This window comes from Myxocyprinus asiaticus, chromosome 4 (genome assembly GCF_019703515.2).
Source record: "Myxocyprinus asiaticus isolate MX2 ecotype Aquarium Trade chromosome 4, UBuf_Myxa_2, whole genome shotgun sequence".
Taxonomy (NCBI): domain Eukaryota; kingdom Metazoa; phylum Chordata; class Actinopteri; order Cypriniformes; family Catostomidae; genus Myxocyprinus; species Myxocyprinus asiaticus.
In genome coordinates this window covers 220,315-241,338 of record NC_059347.1, presented here as the reverse complement: position 1 = coordinate 241,338, position 21,024 = coordinate 220,315, and the positions used below count along the sequence as shown (strand labels likewise).

Below are 21,024 nucleotides of genomic sequence, written 5' to 3'. Positions count from 1 at the left end.
AACGGTAAGTTGGAAAGTCAGAAATTTATGAATTAGTCTAATGAGTAAGAATTGTTTTCAACTCTTGATAGAATCTTATATACCAAATATATTTCAGAGCTTATACTATTTTTGATTAATTTCCCCCTTAGCCGTGCCTCATCCTTTCAGTAAACCAACTGAATGTGGTGTCACCAAATGCAAGAGATCCAAACTTCTCCAGTAGAATTATAAGCTTGATCATAGATCAGAATTTCTGGTAAAACAACTGAGTGTGGAGGAATTGCAAGAGCGATGATGGTACAAAGTTTTGTAAGTTTGAGAACCATTGGTTTGTCCTAATCAAATCAGTAGAGTAATTAAAGCTATACATATACAGTTTAGTGAATATGACTAAAATGTTTGTATTATATTATAAATATAATTGATATGTGTACAGATAACTGAGATGTCTGAATAAATTAGGAAAATTCCACTGGGAGTATGTGATTTTTGTGTAAGTGTGGTTTCAATTGTTCCTAATTTTTTCTGTAATTACAATACATTTTAGTGCCAAAATTGCTGAATCAAGATTTGTTCGAGAAAACGTTCATATGCGGAATTTGCACAAATATGTGCATTCGCTCAGACAGTGAATGAGGTCCAATGTTTGTTTGTTTTTTCTCATCCTCATAATATTAATGTGGAAACATTTAAACAAGTTTTTTGGGTCAAATATTGAATTAATATCATGAGGAAAAATATTGAAATAGAGATTTTAGATAGTATTAGATAGTAATAATATCTTGCATCTGGTTTATTTGTTTGACCACTTTACACACACACACACAGAGCAGTTGACTATATATTTAACATATAAGATTAAATTACACTTGACATTTTCTCTATTTCATAATTATTACAAATTAGCTTTCCGTAATCATGGTAATCTGTTATTGCCATTGTATATTTTGACATTCTCTCTGTCCTTGTATGTCTTTAGATATGTTATTATTTACTTAGTATGCAAACCATGTTGTTGTTTTGCAATTAGAAACATTTTTCTTTGTATGTTTGACTTTTGTTTTTATTAACAAATAGCTGAAACTATTTGTTATTTATAATTTAATTTAGAATATTTTATTTATATCTATGTATAAAAAAGATATTTGAGAATAAAATATTTTGTTTGCATTTAATATGCCAGGCAGTTTAAAAGCTGAAAAGTGTTAACTTTTATACAGTTGACAAAACCTAAAACAAGGTAATGTTTTTTTTTCAGTGTTACAAAATATGGCACATCAAATCAAAAATTGATTTAAAAAATGATGCTCCTGTAGCTCAATTCATAAAATGTGATGTTGATGTAAATCTCACATGTAAATATACAACTGAAATATATACTATACGTGTATGCTTAAAATTATTATATACATTTATAGTGTGTTACAGTGTTTTTGAATAACAGATTTAGTATATATATATATATATATATATATATATATATATATATATATATATATAATTGCATACTTGGTTCACTAAAGTTGCAGTTAAATAAATTTATACTTTACAGTATTCTTAATAAAATATATTTAAGTGCTACTTACATGGGTCAAAAAGCACTCAAAATTTGAACATTATATTTAATTTATATTTAAATAAAAAAGTAAACATTACTTTAAAGTAACCATTAACTAACTATGGATAAATTAAATAACTCTGAATTAATTAATCATCTCAACATTAACTCCTCAAAATCCAGTGTGTAAAATGTGAACAATTACAAGTTTATTGTCAATATGACAATGCATCTTCAGAGAAGCATAACATTGTGCCTCTGTGCTCTTTAAACTGACTTATGACCTAGACATATACAGGTGAATTTATGAATGAACACCCTCTAAATGTGCTATCTATCAGTTGTTACAGTAACCCAGACTCGAAGATGGTGGTGAACCCATAAGCAGGTATTTATTTGAACAAACAAAAACACAGACAGCAAATGGCAGGTGAGTGGTGAATGAGCAGATTGGTTCAGGAACAGACAACAGTACTTGGATGTTATTGTATTTGCAGGTAGAAGTATTACTTGGGTTGGAGGATAACACCAAGGGAAGGAGATGCAGGAGAGGAGACTTCAGAATAACGCTGGAGAGGAATTGTCGAGGGAGCACGCTGGAATGGCATCTGAAGAGTCAGGTAAGTAGACGGTAAGTGAGTCTGTATACTGCTTTGATACCAGACGAAGACTGAAGGGAGAGTGGAGTGTTATATAGGGGAGCTGATTGGAGACAGGTGCGGGTGATCAGTATCCGGGGGAGCGGGAAGGTTGAGTGTTTGTGGCGGGAAGGTCAGGTGGATCTATGACATCAGTGGTGTCTATATACTGTACGGGTCCATGACAAATAACGATGGAAAATCTTCCAAAAATGGAAGCTCTTACAAAAATCTAGTTTAAAATGCTGATGTCAAGTTCTTATAAATGTAATATTTGTATTCAGCTTGGTTTCATGCAATTTTGAAAACATTTCCACATTTTACAAATAATCTGATTAAAAGATTTTAAAATGTATTCATATGTATATTTGAATTATTGCCTGACCGATATATTGGCCGGCTGATATTATCGGCCGATATTAGCCTTTCACCGATATATCGTATCGGCGTATATTTTACAGATATGCGCCGATATGAAAACTTTTTTTCAGAACATATAATGCAGAAAATAATGCTTCAGAATTGGTGTCATAGCGTAGTTTGTCCAGCAGAGCAGGCTCCGACTCCATTGTTTACAGAGCTGACTCTGTGGCTCTGCAGACAGGGTAGAGTTAAGTGGTCTCCATAAGTTAACTAGTTTGTTTATTAAGTCTCCAGTATGTATTTCACAATGACCCCATAATTTTCCCTTTTCAATATAACTAATATAACATTAACCCTATCCCTGACAACCATGTCACTCATGTTTATCTTTGCTATTGTTTGCTATGTTAGCCAGCTATAGTTTGCCAGTGCAGTCAGTAATGTAGCAGATTGAAAGGTAAACATCAGAGCATTTTTTGCAGCTCAACAGACAACGGTGCGGTGGTGGATTGTGTCTGATGAGTGTTGATTTCATGCTATGTTGTTACCTATTTGGTGAGACACAATGCTGGAAAGTAAAATAAACAACGTCCATCTTTTACTCTCCGTGAGAACAAGCTTATAGCTAACTAGCTAACCACTTAGCTACTTTCAGTAACTACATTTCCATCCAAGAAGTTTTAGCACATCAAAATATAGCTGATGGAAACGCAAATTATCGCTAAAATTTCACATGTCAACGTAAGATTTTTCCATTTAACTCTAGCACATAAACTCTATGTCGATACATCAAATGTCACAAAAAATTGGTTTGGAAACACTTCTTGTGAGAAAATTGGCATTAACGCAAAAATGTAGTGTCACATGACAGAATTTACCCCAATCGTTAGCCTGTGTTAATCATGACGACAAGGTATACATCCTTGAAAGCCAATTTATAGTACGTGATTATGGATTGATTTTAACAGCATAAAGATCCAATCACTGCAAACATGACACTTCCAGGAGTGCCAACACAAATATCTCATATCAAGACATGCACATTGACAAGTGCACGGAGAACAAATGAATGGCCACTGTTTGTGATTAATTTAATCATGGTAGACATCCGTTTATTTATTAAAGTTGCTTTTACACACCATTCAAAATAATAGACGGCAGTCACGGAATTAGACCAAAATACAAAAAACATATCATTTCTATGCACAAAGATGATTTAAATTACAAATAAATACACAATACTAGGAGAAAAGCTTCAGTGTGCTTTTTTGGAACACTAACAGCCCAATTCTATAAAATTATTGTTTAGTTTACTTTTGAAAAAATGCCGGCAAAATTCCCCGTATTAAATTAAATAAAATTACCAACCGAAAAAAATAATATTTTTAGACCTATATATGCCTTTTCTTGACACAAACTTAAATTAGCCTTTCCCTGTTCTGTAGATGAATAAAGTCGGCTGAATGACATTCTCAGAATGTTCTAGACTTTTTTCAAGACTATAAACGATCAGAACTATTTGTCCACTTTCAGAAAACGAGCTTTTGAACATTTTAAAACGTTTCAATATTTTATATCTAATCCTCTTTACCTCGGATCACATTTGCTGAACTTCTTCAGAAAATGTAAATTGCATTATGACAATAAAATTAATTTGAGATGATAATCAAGTTCAGTTGGTCATTAAACGTTGCTGGAGAAATATGCGGGACATAATGCAGTTGAGATGGCAATGCTTTAGATTAGATGATTGTTCAAAATAGCCTCTTGAATATCAGGAATGTATCATATGTAAATCCTGATATTACACCGCATCAGTTTTTCTTTAATATCTGTGCACACCGCATATACACATCGATTGATGGTCCTTAGACCGAAAGTTTCCCCCGCTACTTGGTGCAGGATGCCAGCTTGAACAGGACCATGACGATTTGCTTTCGGGTCAGAACCGGTGGCAACCTGCGATAGGTGCAACATCAGGACCAATATTACAGTCCTATCAGAAGGGCAACTGTTCTGTTTTTATTGCAATTCCTCATCTCCAGATTGCTTTTATTTGTGAAATTAAAATGACAGTAAGCTGGCTAATTTCAATTAGTTGTCTCTATACTCTCCCCATTTTACTAAAACTTCATGGGCAAAAAAATTAGGGACATCTGGGAGTCGAATTAGCGATAAACACACATTAAACACACTTTTGCGATAAATCATAACTTATGCAACAAAGTGTTTTTTTTAGGCATGACGTCATGACACACACCATTTTTATCGATAAAAGGCCATTTGAATGAAAACAGGCAGAAGACGGCAAATTTTGCAAATTTGTTTTTACACATTTTCACTTTATCGATAACAATATAGCGCGAAAAGTGGATGGAAACTAGTTGTCAGCTGAGTGGAAGCTAATAGGTAAACATGTATTCACCAAACTGTTTTGTTCAGGATTCACAGTTTGGTACCCCCTTCAACTGAACAATTCCATTTGTTGCATTTACAAAATGAAATATTTAAAAGTCTGATTTTCCACCGTTGAAAGTTTCCCCTGAACGTGTATAGCAGAATATGGTGCAACACCGCTGCTATCTGTTTATCTTGACTTGGCAGTATTAATATCGTCAGCATTTGACTAATACTAAACAGTAATACTGATGTTTATTTAGCTATTTATTTAATTTTTATGCATTCTTTATTTTAATGGTCAATATTTGACTGATACTAAACAGTATTGATGTTTATTTAGCTATTTATTTTATTTTTATTTATTCTTTATTTTAATGGCCAGCATTTGACTGATACTAAACAGTAATTCTGATGTTTATTAAGCTATTTTTTTATTTTTTATTTATTCTTTATTTTCATGGTCAGCATTTCACTGACTCTAAACAGTACTGATGTTTATTTAGCTATTTATGTTATTTTTATTGATTCTTTATTTTAATGGTAAGCATTTGACTGATACTAAACAGTAATACTTATGTTTATTTAGCTATTTATTTTATTTTTATTCTTTACTTTAATCATCAGAAATTCACTGACACTAAACAGTACTGATGTTTATTTTGCTATTTATTTTATTTTTATTTATTCTTTATTTTTATGGTCAGCAACTGACTGATACTAAACAGTACTGATGTTTATTTAGCTATTTATTTTATTTTTATTTATTCTTTATTTTAATGCTCAGCATTTGACTAATACTAAACAGTAATACTGATGTTTATTTATATATATATATTTTTTTTTTTTATTCTTTATTTTCATGGTCAGGATTTCACTGATACTAGACAGTACAGATGTTTATTTAGATATTTATTTTATTTTTATTTATTCTTTATTTTAATGGTTAGCATTTGACTGATACTAAACAGTAATACTGATATTTATTTAGCTATTTATTTTATTTTTATTTATTCTTTACTTTAATGATCAGAAATTCAATGACACTAAACAGTACTAATGTTTATTTAGCTATTTATTTTATTTTTATTTATTCTTTATTTTAAATGGTCAGCATTTGACTGATACTAAACAGAAATACTGATGTTTATTTAACTATTTATTTTATATTTATTTATTCTTTATTATAATGGTCAGCATTTGACTGATACTAAACAGTAATACTGATGTTTATTTAGCTATTTATTTAACTTTTATTTATTCTTTATTTTAATGGTCAGCATTTCACTGACACTAAACAGAAATACTTATGTTTATTTAGCTATTTATTTTATTTTTATTTATTCTTTATTTTAATGGTCAGCATTTGACTGATACTAAACAGTACTGATGTTTATTTAGCTATTTATTTTATTTTTATTTATTCTTTATTTTAATGGCCAGCATTTGACTGATACTAAACAGTAATTCTGATGTTTATTTAGTTATTTATTTTATTTTTTATTTATTCTTTATTTTCATGGTAAGCATTTCACTGACTCTAAACAGTACTGATGTTTATTTAGCTATTTATCTTATTTTTATTTATTCTTTATTTTAATGGTAAATATTTGACTGATACTAAACAGTACTGATGTTTCTTTAGCTATTTATTAAATTTTTATTTATTCTTTATTTTAATGGTCAGCATTTGAGTGACACTAAACAGTACTGATGTTTATTTAACTATTTATTTTATTTTTATTTATTCTTTATTTTAATGGTCAGCATTAAACAGTACTGATGTTTATTTAGGTATTTATTTTATTTTTATTTATTCTTTATTTTAATGGTTAGCATTTGACTGATACTAAACAGTAATACTGATATTTATTTAGCTATTTATTTTATTTTTATGTATTCTTTAATGATCAGAAATTCACTGACACTAAACAGTACTAATGTTTATTTAGCTATTTATTTTATTTTTATTTATTCTTTATTTTAATGGTCAGCATTTGACTGATACTAAACAGTAATAATGATGTTTATTTAGCTATTTATCTTATTTTTATTTATTCTTTATTTTAATGGTAAATATTTGACTGATACTAAACAGTACTGATGTTTCTTTAGCTATTTATTAAATTTTTATTTACTCTTTATTTTAATGGTCAGCATTTGAGTGACACTAAACAGTACTGATGTTTATTTAGCTTTTTTTTTAATTTTTTTTAATTCTTTATTTTCATGGTCAGCATTAAACAGTACTGATGTTTATTTAGCTATTTATTTTATTTTTATTTATTCTTTATTTTAATGGTCAGCATTTGACTGATACTAAACAGTAATACTGATGTTTATTTACCTATTTATTTAATTTTTATTTATTCTTTTTATTAATGGTCAATATTTGACTGATACTAAAAAGTACTGATGTTTATTTAGCTATTCATTTTATTTTTATTTATTCTTTATTTTAATGATCAGCAATTGGCTGATTCTAAACAGTACTGATGTTTATTTAGCTATTTATTTCATTTTTATTTATTCTTTATTTTAATGGTCAGCATTTGTCTAATACTAAACAGTACTGATGTTTATTTAGCTATTTATTTAATTTTTATTCATTCTTTATTTTAATCATCAGCATTTGACTGATACTAAACAGTAATATTGATGTTTATTTAGCTATTTATTTTATTTTTATTTATTCTTTATTTTAATGATCAGCATTAAACAGTACTGATGTTTATTTAGCTATTTATTTTATTTTTATTTATTCTTTATTTTAATGGTCAGCAACTGACTGATACTAAATAGTAATACTGATGTTTATTTACCTATTTATTTAATTTTTATTTATTCTTTTTATTAATGGTCAATATTTGACTGATACTAAACAGTACTGATATTTATTTAGCTATTTATTTTATTTTTATTTATTCTTTATTTTAATGGTCAGCAACTGACTGATACTAAACAGTAATACTGATGTTTATTTAGCTTTTTTTTAATTTTTTTTAATTCTTTATTTTCATGGTCAGCATTAAACAGTACTGATGTTTATTTAGCTATTTATTTTATTTTTATTTATTCTTTATATTAATGGTCAGCATTTGACTGATACTAAACAGTACTAATGTTTATTTAGCTATTTATTTTATTTTTAATTATTCTTTATTTTAATGGTCAGCATTTGACTTATGCTAAACAGTAATACTGATGTTTATTTAGCTATTTATTTTATTTTTATTTATTCTTTATTTTAATAATCAGCATTTGAGTTATACTAAACAGTACTGATGTTTCTTTAGCTATTTATTAAATTTTTATTTACTCTTTATTTTAATGGTCAGCATTTGAGTGATACTAAACAGTACTGATGTTTATTTAGCTATTTATTTCATTTTTATTTATTCTTTATTTTAATGCTCAGCATTTGACTAATACTAAACAGTAATACTGATGTTTATTTATATATTTTTTTTTTTTTTTTTTATTCTTTATTTTCATGGTCAGGATTTCACTGATACTAGACAGTACAGATGTTTATTTAGATATTTATTTTATTTTTATTTATTCTTTATTTTAATGGTTAGCATTTGACTGATACTAAACAGTAATACTGATATTTATTTAGCTATTTATTTTATTTTTATTTATTCTTTACTTTAATGATCAGAAATTCAATGACACTAAACAGTACTAATGTTTATTTAGCTATTTATTTTATTTTTATTTATTCTTTATTTTAAATGGTCAGCATTTGACTGATACTAAACAGAAATACTTATGTTTATTTAGCTATTTATTTTATTTTTATTTATTCTTTATTTTAATGGTCAGCATTTGACTGATACTAAACAGTACTGATGTTTATTTAGCTATTTATTTTATTTTTATTTATTCTTTATTTTAATGGCCAGCATTTGACTGATACTAAACAGTAATTCTGATGTTTATTTAGTTATTTATTTTATTTTTTATTTATTCTTTATTTTCATGGTAAGCATTTCACTGACTCTAAACAGTACTGATGTTTATTTAGCTATTTTTCTTATTTTTATTTATTCTTTATTTTAATGGTAAATATTTGACTGATACTAAACAGTACTGATGTTTCTTTAGCTATTTATTAAATTTTTATTTATTCTTTATTTTAATGGTCAGCATTTGAGTGACACTAAACAGTACTGATGTTTATTTAACTATTTATTTTATTTTTATTTATTCTTTATTTTAATGGTCAGCATTAAACAGTACTGATGTTTATTTAGGTATTTATTTTATTTTTATTTATTCTTTATTTTAATGGTTAGCATTTGACTGATACTAAACAGTAATACTGATATTTATTTAGCTATTTATTTTATTTTTATGTATTCTTTAATGATCAGAAATTCACTGACACTAAACAGTACTAATGTTTATTTAGCTATTTATTTTATTTTTATTTATTCTTTATTTTAATGGTCAGCATTTGACTGATACTAAACAGTAATACTGATGTTTATTTAGCTATTTATCTTATTTTTATTTATTCTTTATTTTAATGGTAAATATTTGACTGATACTAAACAGTACTGATGTTTCTTTAGCTATTTATTAAATTTTTATTTACTCTTTATTTTAATGGTCAGCATTTGAGTGACACTAAACAGTACTGATGTTTATTTAGCTTTTTTTAAAAAATTTTTTAATTCTTTATTTTCATGGTCAGCATTAAACAGTACTGATGTTTATTTAGCTATTTATTTTATTTTTATTTATTCTTTATTTTAATGGTCAGCATTTGACTGATACTAAACAGTACTAATGTTTATTTAGCTATTTATTTTATTTTTAATTATTCTTTATTTTAATGGTCAGCATTTGACTGATACTAAACAGTAATACTGATGTTTATTTACCTATTTATTTAATTTTTATTTATTCTTTTTATTAATGGTCAATATTTGACTGATACTAAAAAGTACTGATGTTTATTTAGCTATTCATTTTATTTTTATTTATTCTTTATTTTAATGATCAGCAATTGGCTGATTCTAAACAGTACTGATGTTTATTTAGCTATTTATTTCATTTTTATTTATTCTTTATTTTAATGGTCAGCATTTGTCTAATACTAAACAGTACTGATGTTTATTTAGCTATTTATTTAATTTTTATTCATTCTTTATTTTAATCATCAGCATTTGACTGATACTAAACAGTAATATTGATGTTTATTTAGCTATTTATTTTATTTTTATTTATTCTTTATTTTAATGATCAGCATTAAACAGTACTGATGTTTATTTAGCTATTTATTTTATTTTTATTTATTCTTTATTTTAATGGTCAGCAACTGACTGATACTAAATAGTAATACTGATGTTTATTTACCTATTTATTTAATTTTTATTTATTCTTTTTATTAATGGTCAATATTTGACTGATACTAAACAGTACTGATATTTATTTAGCTATTTATTTTATTTTTATTTATTCTTTATTTTAATGGTCAGCAACTGACTGATACTAAACAGTAATACTGATGTTTATTTAGCTTTTTTTTAATTTTTTTTAATTCTTTATTTTCATGGTCAGCATTAAACAGTACTGATGTTTATTTAGCTATTTATTTTATTTTTATTTATTCTTTATATTAATGGTCAGCATTTGACTGATACTAAACAGTACTAATGTTTATTTAGCTATTTATTTTATTTTTAATTATTCTTTATTTTAATGGTCAGCATTTGACTTATACTAAACAGTAATACTGATGTTTATTTAGCTATTTATTTTATTTTTATTTATTCTTTATTTTAATGATCAGCATTTGAGTTATACTAAACAGTACTGATGTTTCTTTAGCTATTTATTAAATTTTTATTTACTCTTTATTTTAATGGTCAGCATTTGAGTGATACTAAACAGTACTGATGTTTATTTAGCTATTTATTTCATTTTTATTTATTCTTTATTTTAATGGTCAGCATTTGACTGACACTAAACAGTAATACTGATGTTTATTTAGCTATTTATTTTATATTTATTTATTCTTTATTTTCATGGTCAGCATTTCACTGATACTAAACAGTACTGATATTTATTTAGCTATTGATTTTATATTTATTTATTCTTTATTTTAATGGTCAGCATTTGACTGATACTAAACAGTAATACTGATGTTTATTTAGCTATTTATTTAATTTTTATTTATTCTTTTTATTAATGGTCAATATTTGACTGATACTAAACAGTACTGATGTTTATTTCGCTATTTATTTAATTTTTATTTATTCTTTATTTTAATGGTCAGCAACTGACTGATACTAATTAGTAATACTGATGTTAATTTACCTATTTATTTAATTTTTATTTATTCTTTATTTTAATGGTCAGCATTTGACTGATACTAAACAGCAATATTGATGTTTATTTAGCTATTTATTTAATTTTTATTTATTCTTTATTTTAATGGTCAGCATTTGAGTGATACTAAACAGTACTGATGTTTATTTAGCTATTTATTTCATTTTTATTTATTCTTTATTTTAATGGTCAGCATTTGACTGATACTAAACAGTAATACTGATGTTTATTTAGCTATTTATCTTATTTTTATTTATTCTTTATTTTAATGGTCAGCATTTCACTGACACTAAACAGTACTGATGTTTGTTTAGCTATTTATTTTATTTTTATTTATTCTTTATTTTAATGGTTAGCATTTGACTGATACTAAACAGTAATACTGATATTTATTGAGCTATTTATTTAATTTGTATTTATTCTTTTTATTAATGGTCAATATTTGACTGATACTAAACAGTACTGATGTTTATTTATAAATTTATATTATTTTTATTTATTCTTTATTTTAATGGTCAGCAACTGACTGATACTAATTAGTAATACTGATGTTTATTTACCTATTTATTTAATTTTTATTTATTTATTTTAATGGTCAGGATTTCACTGATATTAGACAGTACAGATGTTTATTTAGATATTTATTTTATTTTTATTTATTCTTTATTTTAATGGTTAGCATTTGACTGATACTAAACAGTAATACTGATGTTTATTTAGCTATTTATTTCATTTTTATTTATTCTTTATTTTAATGGTCAGCAACTGACTGATACTAAACAGTACTGATGTTTATTTAGCTATTTATTTTCTTTATATTTATTCTTTATTTTCATGGTCAGCATTTTACTGATTCTAAACAGTACTGATGTTTATTTAGCTATTTAATTTATTTTTATTTATTCTTTACTTTCATGGTCAGCAACTGACAGATACTAAAAAGTAATACTGATTTTTATTTAGCTATTTTTTTGAATTTGTTTTTATTCTTTATTTTCATGGTCAGCATTAAACAGTACTGATGTTTATTTAGCTATTTATTTTATTTTTATTTATTCTTTATTTTAATGGTCAGCATTTGACTAATACTAAACAGTAATATTGATGTTTATTTAGCTATTTATTTAATTTATATTTATTCTTTATTTTAATGGTCAGCATTTGACTGATACTAAACAGTACTAATGTTTATTTAGCTATTTATTTTATTTTTAATTATTCTTTATTTTAATGGTCAGCATTTGACTGATACTAAACAGTAATACTGATGTTTATTTAGCTATTTATTTTATTTTTATTTATACTTTATTTTAATGATCAGCATTTGAGTTATACTAAACAGTACTGATGTTTATATAGCTATTTATTTTATTTTTATTTATTCTTTATTTTAATGGTCAGGATTTCACTGATACTAGACAGTACAGATGTTTATTTAGATATTTATTTTATTTTTATTTATTCTCTATTTTAATGGTTAGCATTTGACTGATACTAAACAGTAATATTGATGTTTATTTAGCTATTTATTTCATTTTTATTTATTCTTTATTTTAATGGTCAGCAACAGAATGATACTAAACAGTACTGATGTTTATTTACCTATTTATTTTCTTTATATTTATTCTTTATTTTCATGGTCAACATTTTACTGATTCTAAACAGTACTGATGTTTATTTAGCTATTTATTTTATTTTTATTTATTGTTTACTTTCATGGTAAGCAACTGACTGATACTAAACAGTAATACTGATGTTTATTTACCTATTTATTTAATTTTTATTTATTCTTTATTTTAATGGTCAGCATTTGACTGATACTAAAAAGTACTAATGTTTATTTAGCTATTTATTTTATTTTTAATTATTCTTTATTTTAATGGTCAGCATTTGACTGATACTAAACAGTACTGATGTTTATTTAGCTATTTATTTTATTTTTATTTATTCTTTATTTTAATGGTCAGCATTTGACTGATACTAAACAGTAATATTTATGTTTATTTAGCTACTTATTTAATTTTTATTTATTCTTTATTTTAATGGTCAGCATTTCAGTGATACTAATCAGTACTGATGTTTATTTAGCTATTTATTTCATTTTTATTTATTCTTTATTTTAATGGTCAGCATTTGACTGACACTAAACAGTAATACTGATGTTTATTTAGCTATTTATTTTATATTTATTTATTCTTTATTTTAATGGTCAGCATTTGACTGATACTAAAAAGTACTAATGTTTATTTAGCTATTTATTTTATTTTTAATTATTCTTTATTTTAATGGTCAGCATTTGACTGATACTAAACAGTACTGATGTTTATTTAGCTATTTATTTTATTTTTATTTATTCTTTATTTTAATGGTCAGCATTTGACTGATACTAAACAGTAATATTTATGTTTATTTAGCTACTTATTTAATTTTTATTTATTCTTTATTTTAATGGTCAGCATTTCAGTGATACTAATCAGTACTGATGTTTATTTAGCTATTTATTTCATTTTTATTTATTCTTTATTTTAATGGTCAGCATTTGACTGACACTAAACAGTAATACTTATGTTTATTTAGCTATTTATTTTATATTTATTTATTCTTTATTTTAATGGTCAGCATTTGACTGATACTAAACAGTAATACTGATGTTTATTTAGCTATTTATTTAATTTGTATTTATTCTTTTTATTAATGGTCAATATTTGACTGATACTAAACAGTACTGATGTTTATTTATAAATTTATATTATTTTTATTTATTCTTTATTTTAATGGTCAGCAACTGACTGATACTAATTAGTAATACTGATGTTTATTTACCTATTTATTTAATTTTTATTTATTCTTTATTTTAATGGTCAGGATTTCACTGATATTAGACAGTACAGATGTTTATTTAGATATTTATTTTATTTTTATTTATTCTTTATTTTAATGGTTAGCATTTGACTGATACTAAACAGTAATACTGATGTTTATTTAGCTATTTATTTCATTTTTATTTATTCTTTATTTTAATGGTCAGCAACTGACTGATACTAAACAGTACTGATGTTTATTTAGCTATTTATTTTCTTTATATTTATTCTTTATTTTCATGGTCAGCATTTTACTGATTCTAAACAGTACTGATGTTTATTTAGCTATTTATTTTATTTTTATTTATTCTTTACTTTCATGGTCAGCAACTGACAGATACTAAAAAGTAATACTGATTTTTATTTAGCTATTTTTTTGAATTTGTTTTTATTCTTTATTTTCATGGTCAGCATTAAACAGTACTGATGTTTATTTAGCTATTTATTTTATTTTTATTTATTCTTTATTTTAATGGTCAGCATTTGACTAATACTAAACAGTAATATTGATGTTTATTTAGCTATTTATTTAATTTATATTTATTCTTTATTTTAATGGTCAGCATTTGACTGATACTAAACAGTACTAATGTTTATTTAGCTATTTATTTTATTTTTAATTATTCTTTATTTTAATGGTCAGCATTTGACTGATACTAAACAGTAATACTGATGTTTATTTAGCTATTTATTTTATTTTTATTTATTCTTTATTTTAATGATCAGCATTTGAGTTATACTAAACAGTACTGATGTTTATATAGCTATTTATTTTATTTTTATTTATTCTTTATTTTAATGGTCAGCATTTGAGTGATACTAAACAGTAATACTGATGTTTATTTAGCTATTTATTTTATTTTTATTCATTCTTTATTTTAATGGTCAGCATTTGACTGATACTAAACAGTACTGATGTTTATTTAGCTATTTCTTTTATTTTTATTTATTCTTTATTTTAATGCTCAGCATTTTACTGATACTAAACAGTAATACTGATGTTTATTTAGATATTTATTTTATTTTTATTTATTCTTTATTTTCATGGTTAGGATTTCACTGATACTAGACAGTACAGATGTTTATTTAGATATTTATTTTATTTTTATTTATTCTTTATTTTAATGGTTAGCATTTGACTGATACTAAACAGTAATACTGATGTTTATTTAGCTATTTATTTCATTTTTATTTATTCTTTATTTTAATGGTCAGCAACTGACTGATACTAAACAGTACTGATGTTTATTTAGCTATTTATTTTCTTTATATTTATTATTTATTTTCATGGTCAGCATTTTACTGATTCTAAACAGTACTGATGTTTATTTAGCTATTTATTTTATTTTTATTTATTCTTTATTTTCATGGTCAGCAACTGACAGATACTAAACAGTAATACTGATGTTTATTTAGCTTTTTTTTTAATTTTTTTTAATTCTTTATTTTCATGGTCAGCATTAAACAGTACTGATGTTTATTTAGCTATTTATTTTATTTTTATTTATTCTTTACTTTCATGGTCAGCAACTGACAGATACTAAACAGTAATACTGATGTTTATTTACCTATTTATTTAATTTTTATTTATTCTTTATTTTAATGGTCAGCATTTGTCTGATACTAAACAGTACTGATGTTTATTTAGCTATTTATTTTATTTTTATTTATTCTTTATTTTAATGGTCAGCAACTGACTGATACTAAACAGTAATACTGATGTTTATTTACCTATTTATTTAATTTTTATTTATTCTTTATTTTAATGGTCAGCATTTGACTGATACTAAAAAGTACTAATGTTTATTTAGCTATTTATTTTATTTTTAATTTTTCTTTATTTTAATGGTCAGCATTTGACTGATACTAAACAGTAATATTGATGTTTATTTAGCTATTTATTTTATTTTTATTTATTCTTTATTTTAATGGTCAGCATTTGAGTGATACTAAACAGTACTGATGTATATTTAGCTATTTATTTTATTTTTATTTATTCTTTATTTTAATGGTCAGCATTAAACAGTACTGATGTTTACTTAGGTATTTATTTTATTTATATTTATTCTTTATTTTAATGGTTAGCATTTGACTGATACTAAACAGTAATACTGATATTTATTTAGCAATTTATTTTATTTTGATTTATTCTTTATTTTAATGGTCAGCAACTGACTGATACTAAACAGTACTGATGTTTATTTAGCTATTTATTTCATTTTTATTTATTCTTTATTTTAATGGTCAGCATTTGTCTGATACTAAACAGTACTGATGTTTATTTAGCTATTTATTTTATTTTTATTTATTCTTTATTTTAATGGTCAGCAACTGACTGATACTAAATAGTAATACTGATGTTTATTTACCTATTTATTTAATTTTTATTTATTCTTTATTTTAATCATCAGCATTTGACTGATACTAAAAAGTACTAATGTTTATTTAGCTATTTATTTTATTTTTAATTTTTCTTTATTTTAATGGTCAGCATTTGACTGATACTAAACAGTAATATTGATGTTTATTTAGCTATTTATTTTATTTTTATTTATTCTTTATTTTAATGATCAGCAATTGGCTGATTCTAAACAGTACTGATGTTTATTTACCTATTTATTTAATTTTTATTTATTCTTTATTTTAATGGTCAGCATTTGACTGATACTAAAAAGTACTGATGTTTATTTAGCTATTCATTTTATTTTTATTTATTCTTTATTTTAATGATCAGCAATTGGCTGATTCTAAACAGTACTGATGTTTATTTAGCTATTTATTTTATTTTTATTTATTCTTTATTTTAATGGTCAGAATTTCTCTCATACTAAACAGTACTGATATTTATTTAGCTATTTAATTTATTTTTATTTATTCTTTATTTTAATGGTCAGCATTTGACTGATACTAAACAGTACTGATGTTTATTTAGCTATTTATTTTATTTTTATTTATTCTTTATTTTAATGGTCAGCATTTGACTGACACTAAACAGTAATACTGATGTTTATTTAGCTATTTATTTTATTTTTATTCATTCTTTATTTTAATGGTCAGCATTTGACTGATACTAAACAGTACTGATGTTTATTTAGCTATTTCTTTTATTTTTATTTATTCTTTATTTTAATGCTCAACATTTGACTGATACTAAACAGTAATACTGATGTTTATTTAGATATTTATTTTATTTTTATTTATTCTTTATTTTCATGGTTAGGATTTCACTGATACTAGACAGTACAGATGTTTATTTAGATATTTATTTTAATTTTATTTATTCTTTATTTTAATGGTTAGCATTTGACTGATACTAAACAGTAATACTGATGTTTATTTAGCTATTTATTTCATTTTTATTTATTCTTATTTTAATAGTCAGCAACTGACTGATACTAAACAGTACTGATGTTTATTTAGCTATTTATTTTCTTTATATTTATTATTTATTTTCATGGTCAGCATTTTACTGATTCTAAACAGTACTGATGTTTATTTAGCTATTTATATTATTTTTATTTATTCTTTACTTTCATGGTCAGCAACTGACAGATACTAAACAGTAATACTGATGTTTATTTAGCTTTTTTTTAATTTTTTTTAATTCTTTATTTTCATGGTCAGCATTAAACAGTACTGATGTTTATTTAGCTATTTATTTTATTTTTATTTATTCTTTATTTTAATGGTCAGCATTTCTCTGAAACTAAACAGAACTGATGTTTATTTAGCTATTTAATTTTTTTATTATTCTTTATTTTAATGGTCAACATTTGACTAATACTAAACAGTAATATTGATGTTTATTTAGCTATTCATTTTATTTTTATTTATTCTTTATTTTAATGATCAGCAATTGGCTGATTCTAAACAGTACTGATGTTTATTTAGCTATTTATTTTATTTTTATTTATTCTTTATTTTAATGGTCAGCATTTGACTGATACTAAAAAGTACTAATGTTTATTTAGCTATTTATTTTATTTTTAATTTTTCTTTATTTTAATGGTCAGCATTTGACTGATACTAAACAGTAATACTGATGTTTATTTAGCTATTTATTTTATTTTTATTTATTCTTTATTTTAATGATCAGCATTTGACTGATACTAAACAGTACTAATGTTTATTTAGCTATTTATTTTATTTTTATTTATTCTTTATTTTAATGGTCAGCATTTGACTGATACTAAACAGTAATACTGATGTTTATTTAGCTATTTATTTTATTTTTATTTATTCTTTATTTTAATGATCAGCATTTGAGTTATACTAAACAGTACTGATGTTTATATAGCTATTTATTTTATTTTTATTTATTCTTTATTTTAATGGTCAGCATTTGAGTGATACTAAACAGTAATACTGATGTTTATTTAGCTATTTATTTTATATTTATTTATTCTTTATTTTCATGGTCAGCATTTCACTGATACTAAACAGTACTGATATTTATTTAGCTATTTATTTTATATTTATTTATTCTTTATTTTAATGGTCAGCATTTGACTGATACTAAACAGTAATACTGATGTTTATTTAGCTATTTATTTAATTTGTATTTATTCTTTTTATTAATGGTCAATATTTGACTGATACTAAACAGTACTGATGTTTATTTATAAATTTATATTATTTTTATTTATTCTTTATTTTAATGGTCAGCAACTGACTGATACTAATTAGTAATACTGATGTTTATTTACCTATTTATTTAATTTTTATTTATTCTTTATTTTAATGGTCAGGATTTCACTGATATTAGACAGTACAGATGTTTATTTAGATATTTATTTTATTTTTATTTATTCTTTATTTTAATGGTTAGCATTTGACTGATACTAAACAGTAATACTGATGTTTATTTAGCTATTTATTTCATTTTTATTTATTCTTTATTTTAATGGTCAGCAACTGACTGATACTAAACAGTACTGATGTTTATTTAGCTATTTATTTTCTTTATATTTATTCTTTATTTTCATGGTCAGCATTTTACTGATTCTAAACAGTACTGATGTTTATTTAGCTATTTATTTTATTTTTATTTATTCTTTACTTTCATGGTCAGCAACTGACAGATACTAAAAAGTAATACTGATTTTTATTTAGCTATTTTTTTGAATTTGTTTTTATTCTTTATTTTCATGGTCAGCATTAAACAGTACTGATGTTTATTTAGCTATTTATTTTATTTTTATTTATTCTTTATTTTAATGGTCCGCATTTCACTGAAACTAAACAGAACTGATGTTTATTTAGCTATTTATTTTATTTTATTATTCTTTATTTTAATGGTCAGCATTTGACTAATACTAAACAGTAATATTGATGTTTATTTAGCTATTTATTTAATTTATATTTATTCTTTATTTTAATGGTCAGCATTTGACTGATACTAAACAGTACTAATGTTTATTTAGCTATTTATTTTATTTTTAATTATTCTTTATTTTAATGGTCAGCATTTGACTGATACTAAACAGTAATACTGATGTTTATTTAGCTATTTATTTTATTTTTATTTATTCTTTATTTTAATGATCAGCATTTGAGTTATACTAAACAGTACTGATGTTTATATAGCTATTTATTTTATTTTTATTTATTCTTTATTTTAATGGTCAGCATTTGAGTGATACTAAACAGTAATACTGATGTTTATTTAGCTATTTATTTTATTTTTATTCATTCTTTATTTTAATGGTCAGCATTTGAGTGATACTAAACAGTACTGATGTTTATTTAGCTATTTCTTTTATTTTTATTTATTCTTTATTTTAATGCTCAGCATTTGACTGATACTAAACAGTAATACTGATGTTTATTTAGATATTTATTTTATTTTTATTTATTCTTTATTTTCATGGTCAGCAACTGACAGATACTAAACAGTAATACTGATGTTTATTTAGCTTTTTTTTATTTTTTTTAATTCTTTATTTTCATGGTCAGCATTAAACAGTACTGATGTTTATTTAGCTATTTATTTTATTTTTATTTATTCTTTATTTTAATGGTCAGCATTTCTCTGAAACTAAACAGAACTGATGTTTATTTAGCTATTTAATTTTTTTATTATTCTTTATTTTAATGGTCAACATTTGACTAATACTAAACAGTAATATTGATGTTTATTTAGCTATTCATTTTATTTTTATTTATTCTTTATTTTAATGATCAGCAATTGGCTGATTCTAAACAGTACTGATGTTTATTTAGCTATTTATTTCATTTTTATTTATTCTTTATGTTAATGGTCAGCATTTGTCTGATACTAAACAGTACTGATGTTTATTTAGCTATTTATTTTATTTTTATTTATTCTTTATTTTAATGGTTAGCATTTGACTGATACTAAACAGTAATACTGATATTTATTTAGCAATTTATTTTATTTCGATTTATTCTTTATTTTAATGGTCAGCAACTGACTGATACTAAACAGTACTGATGTTTATTTAGCTATTTATTTCATTTTTATTTATTCTTTATTTTAATGGTCAGCATTTGTCTGATACTAAACAGTACTGATGTTTATTTAGCTATTTATTTTATTTTTATTTATTCTTTATTTTAATGGTCAGCAACTGACTGATACTAAATAGTAATACTGATGTTTATTTACCTATTTATTTAATTTTTATTTATTCTTTATTTTAATCATCAGCATTTGACTGATACTAAAAAGTACTAATGTTTATTTAGCTATTTATTTTATTTTTAATTTTTCTTTATTTTAATGGTCAGCATTTGACTGATACTAAACAGTAATATTGATGTTTATTTAGCTATTTATTTTATTTTTATTTATTCTTTATTTTAATGATCAGCAATTGGCTGATTCTAAACAGTACTGATGTTTATTTACCTATTTATTTAA

At 23.7% G+C, this 21,024-nt stretch overlaps 1 long non-coding RNA gene and 1 pseudogene across 1 annotated transcript; one reads left to right on the top strand and one right to left on the bottom strand.

Annotated features, from left to right (window-relative positions):
- Positions 1–21,024, top strand: part of LOC127435276 (protein NLRC3-like) — a 431,316-nt pseudogene that overhangs the window by 334,159 nt on the left and 76,133 nt on the right.
- LOC127434425 (uncharacterized) lies at positions 11,389–15,817 on the bottom strand. The gene is made up of 3 exons (XR_007896043.1): positions 15,710–15,817; positions 13,046–13,774; positions 11,389–11,431 (listed from the first exon to the last, which is right to left on the bottom strand). It is a non-coding gene; the product is annotated as an uncharacterized LOC127434425 (long non-coding RNA).